Source organism: Nuphar pumila, chromosome 17, assembly GCF_984573655.1.
Source record: "Nuphar pumila chromosome 17, dmNupPumi1.hap1.1, whole genome shotgun sequence".
In the NCBI taxonomy this organism is placed as follows: Eukaryota; Viridiplantae; Streptophyta; class Magnoliopsida; order Nymphaeales; family Nymphaeaceae; genus Nuphar; species Nuphar pumila.
Window position 1 is genome coordinate 82224703 of NC_143265.1, and position 14511 is coordinate 82239213.

A 14511-nucleotide genomic window follows, 5' to 3' on the forward strand; every position below is an offset into this window, starting at 1 on the left:
TTAAAGAACGTACCTGAAAAGGATCCGCCAAGTGCCAGTTGGCCAAAAATCCCAAACGATTAATCTGAAAAACTGCACCATGACACCACCACCTGGCAGCCGGTTGGTTAGTTGAAGGCAACTGATCAAACCCCACTGCCTCACGGACGTATCCTTAACTTCCAGAGATGGGTCACGTAATTCAGGATGATTGTGGAACCCCAACCAGGGTTTTTCTCTCTAAGGCCAAGGGGTTTTCATCGTAAAATAACTGCAGTCATAGCATGACTGAATGGACGCCGCATACAAAGATTGCTGTGGGAGGGCCGCTGACTCCGTCATAAGCAATATCACAAAAAGTTCATGATATCGACTGTAGACGACACACGTTTTTGAAGAGAATGTAAGAAAATCATGTCACACCGTCGACGTCGAACCCAGAAAGGAAACGTGTTTAATATGTACTCAATATGAGCAAACATCGTGCTATTTCTATTTCTAATCCAATAGAAAACTGACAACAAGGCAACCACGAACCGTCGCAACTGGTCCCATCCCGCAACAGCACTACTCTCCCGTCTGGCCGTTTTATAACTACCAACACTTTGATGACAAATCAAAGTGTCTTCTCAGAGAGAGAGAGAGATCTCACTTGTTCCTCTGGTGATGTATCCGGCGAAGTCGCAGATGGCCGAGTCAGGACAGCAGTATGAGGGCTACAAGTACACAACGGGGACGCCTGTGGGTTCGGTCGGCCCTCCTGGGCCGATGCACATCCAAACTCAGGCAACCGTCCCTCAGGCGCCCCTCCAATGGACCACCGGACTCTGTGATTGCTTCGATGACTGCTCCAACTGTGATCTCTCTCTCTCTCTCTCTCTCTCTCTCTCTCTCTCTCTCTCTCTCTCTCTCTCTCTCTCTCTCTCTCATGTTTGTTTGATGGGTGTTGTTGGGTGATGGTAGGTTGTGTCACATGTTGGTGCCCCTGCATTACATTCGGCCGGATTGCTGAGATTGTGGATCGTGGATCGACTTGTGAGACTCTCCCGATCTCTACCACCTTTTCTTTGTCGGTTACGTTCTAACGTGTGTAGAGATTGTGCAGCGTGTGGGATGAGCGGGACGATGTACTGCCTCATACAGTTGGTGGTGGGGTGTGCGTGCATATACTCCTGCTTCTACCGATCGAAACTGAGATCGCAGTACTACCTGCAGGAGAGCCCCTGCGCCGACTGCTTGGTCCACTGCTGCTGCGAGTGGTGTGCGCTTTGCCAGGAGTACAGAGAGCTCAACAACCGTGGATACGACACGTCCCTCGGTAATCTCTCTCTCTCTCTCTCTCTCTCTCTCTCTCTGGATTCTTATGTTTCTTGTTTGGCATATATGAAAGGTTGGCGAGGAAATCTTGAGAAACAAACTCGTGGCGTCATGTCTACTACACCCCCATCCATGGAAGGAGGGATGAGGCGATAGATATGCATCCTTTCCACCCCAAACTTGCATCTTGTTAAGCGTCAAGATATGGCTATGTGTTATAACGTACTAGCTTATCAATATTCTGCTTCCCTTCTTTTGGGGTAGTAATTTATAGCTCTCCGTTTCATTGAAAGGTGATGCTCGTGCAGGATGTGACTTGGAAATAGTAACAATTAGAGAATGATCTCATGTTGGTGACCTATAATCAAGTTCTTGTATATGGTTATGACTAGTTTTTTATTGGTCTGACAGCGAGCCGTTTGAATTTTCTTTGAATGCATTTTCAGTGATAATGTGCTGATTTTCTATCACTAAGGCTATGTTTGGGAGCCTTGAATCGGCGGTGTCATCCTCATCTTCATGCCCCCTCTTAAATCGGACGCAGGTTGTTTGGATCAAATCTAACTGTATAGATGGATTCAGCATGGTTTATTTAACAAGAATCGGTCCTTGATCATATTTTTTAACTAAAAATTTGATTTTTTAAATAAAAAATTTGTTTTTTGTCAACCATTGATTTTTTGATCACCAAAAAAATCCTGCATACAGGTCGGATTTTGGTGATTTAAATCTTGATCCTCACTAAGTGGATGATGTAGATCACATCCATGAGGCCCGATTTGATCAAAACAACTTGCATCGATGAAACATCTAAGAGGGATATGAAGATAGGGATGATATAGGGGATGAGTGGATCCGAGCTCCATTTCAACACCATTCACGGGACAATGTTTTTGGCAACTCCATCTCTCAACATCACACATTGACAAAACAATCTTTTAGCAAAAGACTGAAACCGTGTTTCCATCCCATTGCAACGCTCCCAAACATATACACTAAAAGGCACATTTGACGCACTGGACAAAAGACATCTGGATAAGTCAGGTGAGCAGTCCCCACAGGGACCCAAGGAATGTCATCTAAGCATTTGCTTCATTGACTTTATCATTTTCGCCATTATGATATCAGGGTGCAGGCCATTTATTGTCATGACTCTTGGGCTCCTTTGAATTCCCATTCTGGAAGAATAATTCCCATGTTTGGATTGACTCATTCACGAGTGACCCTTGCATGAAACCTTCAAAGTTTAAAACGCCAAACTGAATACCACTGAATTCCAGCTAGATACTCCCAGATAATGTTATGGGAAGTCTTTCTTCTCCGTGTACAACCAAAGCCATAGTTGGAAAACAAATGCTAAACTTCAATAGATTAGGAATTTCAACGCAAGCAAAATTTCCTATCGGAGTTTTTCCAAACACCGGATGAACATGCCTTACAAACAGACACCAGCTAACTTTGGTTGCAAAAACATTGCACGTTCCCCACTGACAGTTACCCAAAGTTCTTCCAAAACTATGAACTATGCATGCTCACCCTTTTTTTAGGCATTAGTACCATCAAACATTGCACGTTCCCCACTGACAATTACCCAAAGTTCTTCCAAAACTATGAACTATGCATGCTCACCTTTTTTAAGGCATTAGTACCATCATGGCTTTGGTTCATGTCAAGTCCTAAATTTGCTAGTAGTTCATTATCTAATGAACCTTTCCCTTCAAATACCCTCTAATTAAGAGCTATCATCATTTATCAAATATATTCATCTATAATAATGAAACACTACTGGATCAGATAACAAAGACATTGTTGATAAAATAATGTTTTCCCCGATGAAATGAAATTATATAATATATACCAAGAGAAATTTTTCCCTCTCACAACAACCGTCCATGGATGCTCTCAACAACTGTCACAAAGATTTTAATAGTGAATCCACTTAATCAAGTTGAATTTCAGTTTTGCATGATTTTAATATGGCGTGATGGAGGTTTATTTATTCATTATCAGACCTAAAAATTATTTTCAATTGAAAGGTTTGTAAATCAAAGTTTGGCCTGTACTTAGAATGTCATCGTAATCATTTTCATAATATATTGATCATTTTGAGTAGACAGATTCGTTTTTTTTTTTTCATTTAACGATAATTAAGCTCCGGATCAGATAGTGGTGCCCAAGAAAAAATGACGTCCAACCTTATAGCGCACCGCCAAGTCGTTAAAACCCTTGGAGCAGCCTCCTTGCCTAATAGAGAGGCTACTGCTTTAATTTTGCAGCATAGAACATGCACTTTTGAACTGTCGACATCCTTCAACTTTTAACTTGCATAATTGAAATAGCATGGTTTCATCATACAATCAATCCTAGTCATCCAGATGAACCATTTAGCCATTGGATGGCTAGGATTGAATGTATGATAAAACCCATTCTATTTCAAATATAGATGGAATCCGATTCCCAACCACGCTTTTAAGTATTAGCTCATTTTCTCGAGATCAGCAAGATTAGGACTCTGTTTGGGAGCCGGAGATGAGAGTGGAGCTGGTATTCAACGAGGGTGTAATTAATATCACTACCTGTGCAGGAGTGTGGAAACTCTGTATTGGGAGATGAACTGGTATTGGGAGTGGAGATGGTTTTTAATTCTTTTTTAGGGCCTATTTGGAATCTCCGCGCTGGGATGGGAGTTTATGCATTTGGTAGTCCCGAGGTAAAATCTCAAACTACCTTGGTGGTCCTGTATAAAATTTCGGTGGTAGGATGGGCTTTTATGCATTTGGGATAGGAAGTGAGGCCCTTTCTCCTTTGTATTTACACTAAATGAATTAGCAGTTGCCACTTCTTCAAATGCATAAACTCCATAAACAATCATCCCAGCTACAGATTCCAAACAGGCCCATAAGAAAAAAGAAAACCCATTCAATTCAAAGTTAAAACCTATTAGTTGGCATAGTTTCAAGTTGTAGAATCATACACAGCAAAGGGATACGGATGAAACTATAGTAACAGTTCGTGTCAATTATTCCAATTCAGCTCAACCAATAAGGGCTCTGCACAACTGGTCCAACTTAATACATTCAAGTTGGGAAACGGATCCCATCATTTGAGATAGGATGGGTTTCGTCATTCAATCCTAACCATCCAGCTGAACCATTAGCCTTTGATTGTAAAATATTCCTTCGCTTGTTTTAAAGTGAACCATTAGCCATTGATGGTAAAATATTCCTTCGCTTATTTTAAAGTGTTTGTTGAAGGTAAACGACTACTTGGCCCATAAGTTGCTTAGGTTGAAAGTTTTACCACTGTGAATATTTCAGCATAAATATTCCTTCTTCGAAAATGCTGCACGACTTGACTTTTTGCCTACATATAATAAACTAGTCGTTCCCTCGTGGCTGTGCATTAAAAGAGGAGCGCAGGCCTCTCCGCGTGGTCTGTCCACAAGGGGTTGAGACTCACAAGTCACAATGTATCCGCAGAGCGTCGAGAAATGGCTACCGGAGCCCTCTGCACCTCCCAACGCGGCCTATTATCCTCACAATGCTGCTCCAGGCTTCCCCACCACCCCCCAGCAGCAGTACCACCTCCCTCCCGGCGCTATCCTCCCTACCCTACCTCGCCCAACCATCGGCACTTCATGGACGACGGGCCTCGGACACTGCTTTGACGATCCCACCAACTGTACCAACTCTCTCTCTCTCTCTCTCTCTCTCTCTCTCTCTCTCTCTCACGCTTTGGTTCTTTGTTTATGTGTGTGAAGGTTTGATAACGTGCTTCTGCCCCTGCATTACGTTCGGTCAGATTGCAGAGATCGTCGACAGAGGTTCAACGTGTACGTCTCTTTCTACAATAGAATTTACTACCACCTTCTTCTTCTTTCTACGATAGAATTTACTATCCCCCTTCTTCTATAATAGATTTAGACGCACCTTCTCCTTCTTCTTCGTTTTTTCTATTTGAACTGGTTTTTGTGGGGACATGTGCAGCCTGCGGTGCGAGTGGGGCTCTGTATGGGTTGATCCTGTACCTGACGGGCTGCGCCTGCCTCTACTCCTGCTTCTATCGATCGAAACTGAGAGCCCAATACGATCTGGTGGAGTCGCCTGGTGCTGATTGCTTCGTTCATTTCCTGTGTGAACCCTGCGCGCTCTGTCAGGAGTACAGGGAGCTCAAGGCTCGAGGATTCGACTTGGCCATCGGTTCGATTGTCTCTTCCATCACCATCATGCCTTTTACTCTTTTACCTTTTTGGGGTTCTGTGGACGCGTCTCTCGACGAGGCCTACGTGCCCCGTTTCGAGTGGTGCGGTTGCCAATGACGCACCAGTTAATTGATCCATTGTCCAACTTCTTCAAGTGGGTGCTGTGCTGTTCACCGTTCTGGCTCAGGTTGGGCATCAAGCCCTAGTCAGGGTTGGCATTCTCACCGTCCAGAAATTGCATAAAACCGTGGGGGTCTGGTGGGATGACGCAATGGACGGTGAAGATGTGACGGATCACCTGATCTGCTCTCGTCAGCGATTAGTTGGACACCGTGATAATATGGCAATACTTGCACGAACACAGAGCATCTTTTTTTCTTTTTTGGGCTTTATGGCTTTGCAGCTTTAGATGAAATTGTGGCTCTCTCCCTTTTTATATTTTGTCTCGTTTTGACTAACTTTAGTTCTAAATGTGAAGGATGGCAAGCAAACATTGAAAGGCAGAATCGTGCGGTCATTGTGCCTCCGGTAATGGCACAAGGAATGATCCGATAGGAGCACCACAGTTTGGGCAAGTAATATGCATATGGAGACCCAAGGAGCTAATGATTTCATGTAAAGAAGTTAGTCGTTGGACTCTTTTTTTTTCCTGCTTGACCACTATATTCCTTCAATCTCGTGTATCACAGTTTGATTTATATGTATGCATTCATAATATGGGTGGTTATTGACATGTGAAAGACATTCTTGGCTACACCAAGCGATGTTGACCTACGTGGTAGGTCCTATAGAACTAGGGCTGCGAAGCAAACCGAGCAGCTTGTAGCTGGGCTTAGTTCGGCTAATAGAAATCTTGCTCAAACTTGGAAAATAAGCTCAGCAAACTTATTATCTACAATACCAAGCTGAACATGAATACAAAAGGTGCTCAGCTTGGCCCCTGTAGGCTCATTAGTCAAGTAGGTATAAAGACTTGCTACAATCGATCCTTTGTATGTACAAATGACTTAGCAAAGCCTATATATTTTCTTTTTTTTCTTTTTTTGGTATATCATAAAAATCTCTTTTTTTGTCAGAAAAACATGATACAAAGATCAATTCATACAAAATCAAACATGTAAAACACATTTACGATGTTGGATTGATTCAAAATGTGCACCATGCTAGGAATAGAGGGGAGATCACAGGATTGGCCGCGACATGTTCTCTCATAGTTTCCTTTTTCTATTTGTCACTTTCCTCTTATGTGCCATTAAGAATCTGCAATTTCCTGGACTTTCCGAAGGTACGTTTGGATATTTTGACTCAAAATTCCATTGAAAGCTGGAATTCCAATGCTGCGAATTCCTAAAATTTGGACATTTGATCCAAACAGGATTATTGTAAGCTGGTTGGAGCACCAATTTTGGAATATAAAGTCCAGGTAATCCAAGTAAGCCACAGAGTTTTACGCTGCCAGAAGAGTGATTCTAACTACGGGAGGCTTTGGCAGCACCGCTAGGTCTCTGATCCTGTGGGTGGTTTCTTTGTGTAAATATCAAAAAAGAGAAAATTAATCTATATATCAAGATATTCTTCTTAGACAGCATATAAAGTCATGGTTAGATAATGGTGAGAATCTATAATACTATTTGCAGCTTTCTCACTAGTAATATGAAGCTCCAAATCCAAGATATCAAGATTTTCTGTTTGTGCACGTCACCATGTGTTGGGACGTTGCAAGTTCAAAACCAAATGGTATGTTGTGTAACTGGTGGGGGTCCGCCAAACCCCCAGCTTGCCTTTCAAATAAAAAAAAGGAAGTAATTTTCAATTATATGATCCAACTTTTGCCTTATATATCCATGTTTTCAAAAAAATTATCTGTGGCTCCATTTCAGAGAACTGGTCAAATTGTGACTAACAGTTAATTAATTTCTTCCCTAAAAAAACAGTTAATTAATTTCATGGCTAAGATCAGTGTCACAAATCTCATTCTCGTTTTTTTTTTAATTGACATGGCCGGTGGAACTCACAAGATTCTAGAAAAATGTATGTTTTGAGATATCTTTTGTGAATTTCCTTGATTAGTCACAAAACAAGGCTGTAGAATGTGTGTTCCACTTCACAAACCAAAGAGACTCATAGGTAGAGGTGGGCACTGGGCCAGGCTGGCCCGCTCGCCATGGCTGGGCCTCTGACATGGCCTGGCCCATCCCGTTATTATATATTATATAATTAAATTATATATAACATAATATATAAAATATATCATATAAATAATATATGTTATTTTATATATAATATAATCATAGTGACAAATGTTAAAAATAGCAAAATATCATTTTTCAAAAACTTGCAAGAATCTAAAAAAAACCATAAATCTCGCAATTTTTTGGCAAAATCTTGGCAATAAAAAATATAAAAAGTATTTTTTATAAGAAAATATTAATAAAAATACATGTTTTTTTTCATGATAAATAGCCGTTTAAAACATAAATATCATGTTTAAATTGTGGTAATTATGTTTTTTTCATAAATCTCATGATATTTTGAAAATCTTGTGGGAAATTGCCATTTTAAACTTTCAGGCAATTTCTCATGATATTTGTCACTATGAATATAATATATATTATATATTATATATGGGCCTAATCGGTCGGGCCGTGGGCTAGGGTTTTCCTAATGGACCGGCCCGATGCCCACCCCTACTCACAGGGATACCCCAATTCACTCACATGTCGCATCCTCTTATATACAATTCTTATAGATCAAAAATATTGTGTCATTGTGGGTTGTGTGACATAGGACACCAGCCAGATTGGAAACAAGATGCTTGACCCAATGGAAGGTCTATCTACCAAGGTTGTCAGACTAAGAAGTGGAAGAGAGAAGCGATGCATTTTAAAATGTATAAGAAATGGGAAGTGAAAAATAAAAAATAATATATTAATTAAATAAAAAAATCAAAATGGAGCACAAATAAAAACTAAAATAAAAGTGATTATTCTTAAATTTCATGATTTTTTAGTGTAAGAATTAAATTTTTAACAAAATCCAAAAATGATAACTGCTAAGTTAGAGAAAACACATGAAAGTGAGTGGAGGAAACACATAAAAACATGAAAAGTAGAATGAAAGATCATATAAAAAGAATAGATGAATCATGTGGAAAGCATGGGAGAAGTGTGGGAGAATCAAGGTTTTCTTCAAGTTTCGGAAGTGAGGAGTAACAAGGAGTTTCCGCAAAGCGGGCTTCCCACCTATCTAAGAAGCTTCCTTAACTGCTCTATCTACAGTTGTCTTATTCAAGTTTTTTGTTTTTCTCTTTAATAATCCAAACCTGAAATGGTTGCATTCTGCACACATATTTCATGATAGAATTTGGTATTTTATCATAAGCAAACCTACTCATAATGGCCTGGTTTTTTAAATTTCTTATTACTTGCATTATTTTCTTGCCTTCTCAACTTAACATATAGTTTTTTAGACGTTTTTAAATTGAACCTAGGGTCCTAGGGCCTCTTTGTCATACACCACTTTTCTGGCTTAAATTTGCTTGTTATTGTATTTTTTAGTTTTCAATGAGAAACACGACAATGAGGGAAGTCTGTAACATGCTGTCACAGTGACGACTTGGGGAGGTGTTTGCTTCGTTCAGAAGGAAGCCTTTGAATGAAGTCTCCCTTGGTGCTCATTGCCAAATGATTCCATGGAGAAGGGGCACTTATGAACCGAATTAAGTAAAGTTACCCTTGAGTACCTGGCACAAGTGGATCCTGCAAAAAGAGTGCAGTTTCTGCAGAAAATGCACCCTTTTCTTGGCACCCAAATGTCCTTGTAGCGTGTTGGGATTCATGATATTTGAATCCAAATCTGTCACAATTCTTCCATCAAAAATAGGAAAAGAGAAGATATGGAAGGAACTAGAGCTTGATTCCACCTGATTCCATGAATCCAAACACACCATTTAGGTTTAATGGTTAGGGCAAGCACGTTGTCTTATCTATGTCATGTCCTCATATATTTGGAAGAGGTTGGATTTCTTGTATTGAAAGTGCTCTTGAGGTGAGAATCCGGGAAATTTTTATAGTTTGCCTTTGATGTGGTAAAAAAGATGGATAGGGTAATGTAGCTAAACTTTTATATGGTGTCAGAAAGTTCTTTTCCACACGGTATTTGAAAGTTAAATTAGGTTTTGCCAACTTTTCCTCCTCCAATGAATAACAAAGAGTTTTTCTTAAACTAGTTTTTTTTTCTAAGTGCACGTTTGGGAAATGGAATTTATTTCACTTACTAAAGTAAATCTTATGGTAAAATGAATCGTACAATTTAGAATCCTATGAATTAGCTTCATATGTTTATTTTGCACTGTATGAAATGTGACATGATTTAGTTTGACATGTGTTTTGTATTATAATAAGTTGGATCTGCGTACATTCAAAGCCCTTTTAAAGATTTTAGATCCTATATATGGGTTGGATTAATCATTCTTAGATATAGTTATGATAAAATCCATTTATAAATGTATCGAATGAAGAATTAAATGTATTTGAATGTGCAAATATTCAATCAAATATGAACTTGAAATTTCAATTCCCATTGACACAGTTGAATAAGTGAAATTGATAGTGTTTCATACAAAACATTTACACATTTAAACACACACACACTGTCACACACACACACACACACACACACACACACACACACACACACAGAGGCTTTCACGGGAATTGAAGTTGCATGAGGGGATGTGCGACTTTAGATCCGATGTAAATCCCTTCGACCAGGACTTATCTTCCGTCAACTTTGGATAGCCTATTTTCAATCTGAGATTATTGTTACATGAGAAATTATTTATTTTCATATGAAAATGAGTCACTTTTGACTTCCCAATCATGCCCCAATTAATATAAAATAAAGACGTAGAAGTTTGCAAAAGATAGAAAAAAAATGAAAGTTTAATTACAAAAAAAAAAAAAGACTTTCGCCATTTTATCCCCACCTAATCCCCTCCACAAAAAGAAAAAAGAATATAAAATCTGCACGACAGAAGCAATAATTAAGTTTTAGAATCAGTCAAACAATTGTATGATCTTCTAAGATCTAGTGCAGGATTTCCGAGTATGTTTTACTAAAATTTGATGGTTTGAATAGGGTTTGATTTATGGTTATCTTGCGCTAGTTGTTTGAGATCGATTATTAAATTAGTTTGGATTTATTTTCTTTTACCTGCATTATAAGTTAGTAATACTAATTTGGATCCCCAAAGGGCAGATAATTCATCAACTAGCTGAGTAGTAAAATGATAAAGACAAAACATGAATGAGAATCTAAATTTATGAACTAAATAAATAATTAGCTACACTGCACAAGCTCTAAGCGTCACCTAATCTAGTTCATTATAATTTACATATATACATGCATTACTCAAATTAAATAAAGTTAGTAATACTAATTTGGATCCCCAAAGTACAAAGTATTCTTCAACTTTCCCTGTAAGCCAAGATAAATAATTAAGTATTGAATTCACTTCTATGTATGCATGCCTACCCAAATTTTAGTTCCTTGCGAAATTGTCGACGGTTACTCCAACCTTGTCATAATCCTCACTATCAGCACCTTCCTCTCTGAATTTGACATAATCCAAGCAGACAAATGGTGCATAAAGCCTTGGACGCCGTTCCCCTACCATTTCTTCAGGTGCCCAAATCACCTTCTCATCCTCAAAAGACCAGAAGAAAGCCAAAGACAGCCTACTCTTGGAACCTTTCAATACCACCATATGTTCTGATGATCTAACTCTCCCATTGCTCCAAGCTTGCAACAGGTCCCCAATATTCACCACCAGTGTACCCTTACATGGCTTTATATCAATCCAGTTACCATTTTTTGATCTAGCCTTTAGCCCACCAATATCATCTTGGTAAAGGATGGTGATGCAGCTCATGTCAGTGTGCATTCCCAGCCCTTCAATCCCCTCAAGATCACTGTTAGGAGGAATGTAATTATTGATCCTAAGATACCCATGGCATCTACCAAATTCAGATCCATAAAGCTTATCAGTTCCATCACCCAGACTTCTCAGCAACATAAACGTGATCTTCTTAGCTAATTCATTCATTTTGGTCCCATACTCTCCCAATGCTTCACTGCCCAGTCAAAAATGATAATTAAAGTGAATGAAAAAAACAAAATACCTATCATAGTCACAAAATATTGATAATGGCCACAATGATTATAATGATGATATTACCATAATTCTGAATGGGGTTCACCAATGAGTGCAGTAGACCAAGTGGATGCAGAGATGCCAAAGTCCGTGCCATTAACACGAATGCTCTCAAAAAATGGAGAGACAATGAAGGGTGGCGTGTAGGTTCTCAAAGTGGAGGAGGATCCAATCTTTTTCTTGGTGTGGGAAGGAAGGTTAAAGAGGGTTTTAGAGAGAGAATACACTTTTTCAATGAGATTTAGTGGAATACCATGATTGGTTATCAAGAAGATACCCCAATCTTGGCATGCATGAGAGAGGGTGGTTAGTCCATTCTGGTCCAAGGGCTTTGACATGTCCAACAGAGGGAGTTGGTGATGAGCTTGAGGTTCAGGCATTTGCAAATCTGAAAGCAGGGGATGGTTCTCAGAGAGAGAGAGAGAGAGAGAGAGAGAGAGAGAGAGAGAGAGAGAGAGGTGTCCGCAATTCACATCTCACCTGACAGATTATATGGCACAGGGAGCCTTCGAACTCAATATGAATCTCTTACTGGCCCGCGTATGATCTCGGAAGTCAACTGAGGAGAAATCCGAATCCATTAAAAAAAGTGAGCAAGTGATTGCTTACTTGGAGGTACAGGTTAAGAATGAAGGGAAAACTTTGTGGAAAGTCCATCCATTGACAAAAGAAACGTTTTAAGCATCCAGCTCCACTAGTGCTGACCATCCATCTTAACTTTTTTTTTATATATCTCACGATATTTGTGAGAGAGCTTATAAGGCATGTTTTTACCCTTAAGAAAGGTCAACGACCCACCTTAGATGATGCCGATATTTGTGAAATAGGTTCAATGAGAAAGGGCTTAAGTAGTTTTAGGTCAGGCATTCAAAATCAACCACTTTGTGTCAATTGTGGACCTTATTAAACATATATATGGTGAGATGCTTTCGCATGACGTTAATTACATTCTGGCAAATTAAATGGGGATGAGCAGGTTCAGTGTCTTATTCCAATTGCGTGTTAATGTTAACACGATTGTATCATTCATTAGTACGTTTTCTGTTTTCAGCAACCAATTTTCTATTGAGAAGGAAAAAACTATTGTCTGCTTCCGAGGGATTTCCTGTTTTATTTTACTGCAACTGAACAACTAATGAAATTTCTCTTGGTGCTTGGGAAATATTTTGGAAATTTAATCTTTCATGTTCTCCTTTACAAGTTATGGCAAGGATTAATTAAGATTTAATAAAAACTAACCATGAAAACAAATATAAAAAATTAACATAAAAACCTAAAATATGAAAAACCAATTAGTTATGAGTTATCTTGATTTTCCGATTAATCATGATTTGCCAAAAGGTTGGCCAACCTAAGTTGACCAATTTTCTATCCGTTTAATCACGATTTTCCGATTAGGGTTCCTAAGTAAATGCCAAGGATGAGTATAGCTAATATGCTTAGTTGTGCTATTAGTGGATTGGGTTATTGTTAGGTTGATTGGCTTTCTGAAATTTAAACTTAGTTACACAAAAGTTTTCTAAAATTTGCCAATAACAAATTGGGTGGTGTAATGGTTAGCGCATGAATTAGATTGAAACGCTTGGGGGGTATTTGAAAATTTTTCTTAATAAAATTATGTGCATCAAATGAAGCCATAACTTTTAAACTATGTGTTTAATGTTTTCTTGTTGAATACGGGTGTGTGCGTAGCTTTCAGAGGTAGGCTAGGTCACGTAAGGCAGTTGGCAAGGGTTTAGTCTCAACAAAAAGAATGTTTTCTTTTTTAATGAAACTTTCATTAAATAAAAAAAAATATATCAAAACACACTTAACTTTTAGCCTATTTACAAACACATACCTAACTTTTAAAATACTACAAATACATGCCTAAGCAAATCTCAAAAGTTAGGCGCATATTTTTAATATTTTAAAAGGTAAGAATGTGTTTGTAAACAGGCCAAAAGTTAAGCATATTTTTTGTAAATTTTCTTAAATAGAGCATAGTAATTACACTGATTAGGAGAGCAATCATTCATTAACCTAATGTCAAAGGTGCATCCTGAAAACCCATTTAAAACATGTATCTAGCCTGTGCCATTCAAAGCCATTTAATCCCCGTGCTGTCAAGTAACTTAGACATCTTTGCTTCCTCTCAGATTTACAATGCTTCTTTGGAATATCTGTCCCTAGTCTTGATAGGAGGTTACAAGGCAGATTCAACAAAAGATTTCTGCACATGCTTTGCTGTTGGGACATCTATTTAATGATGTAATCCATCGTTAGCACTAGTGTTGGTTGCTTGATTACTCAAACTAGGGTGTGTTTGGATTTAATATGAATCATTTAGACCTTAACCTTAAAAAAAAAAAGGCTGCTTAGTGGCAAAGGGTTATACACAAGTGAAAGAGCTTGATTATCACCAAACCTTTGCTCCCATAGCCAAACTCACTATGGTACGCAGTTTATTGGCTCTTGCTTGCATTCATGGATGAACCCTCTATCAATTGGATGTGAGTAATGCTTTCTTACACGGAGATTTTCATGAAGAAGTTTGTATGCAATTACCACCCGGTTTTCATAATAACAAAGAGCATCAGGTTTGTTGGCTTAACAAATCAATTTATGGGTTCAAGTAGTCAACTAGAAATTGGTTCACCTGGCTCTTAAGGATGCTGGTTTTAATCAATCGGCTGCATAATATACTCGCTTTACCCAGCGTATAACATTTAAGTTCATTGCCATATTGCCGGAATGGTTGTGATAAATTAAAAAAAATAACTGAAAGATTACAATATCAGCAATTATTACAATAGAAAAT

At 38.6% G+C, this 14511-nt stretch overlaps 1 pseudogene; it reads right to left on the minus strand.

Annotated features, from left to right (window-relative positions):
* Nucleotides 1-11039: 11039 nt before the first annotated feature.
* On the minus strand, nucleotides 11040-12091 carry LOC149812504 (gibberellin 20-oxidase-like protein pseudogene; annotated as a pseudogene).
* Between the last annotated feature and the right edge of the window lie 2420 nt (nucleotides 12092-14511).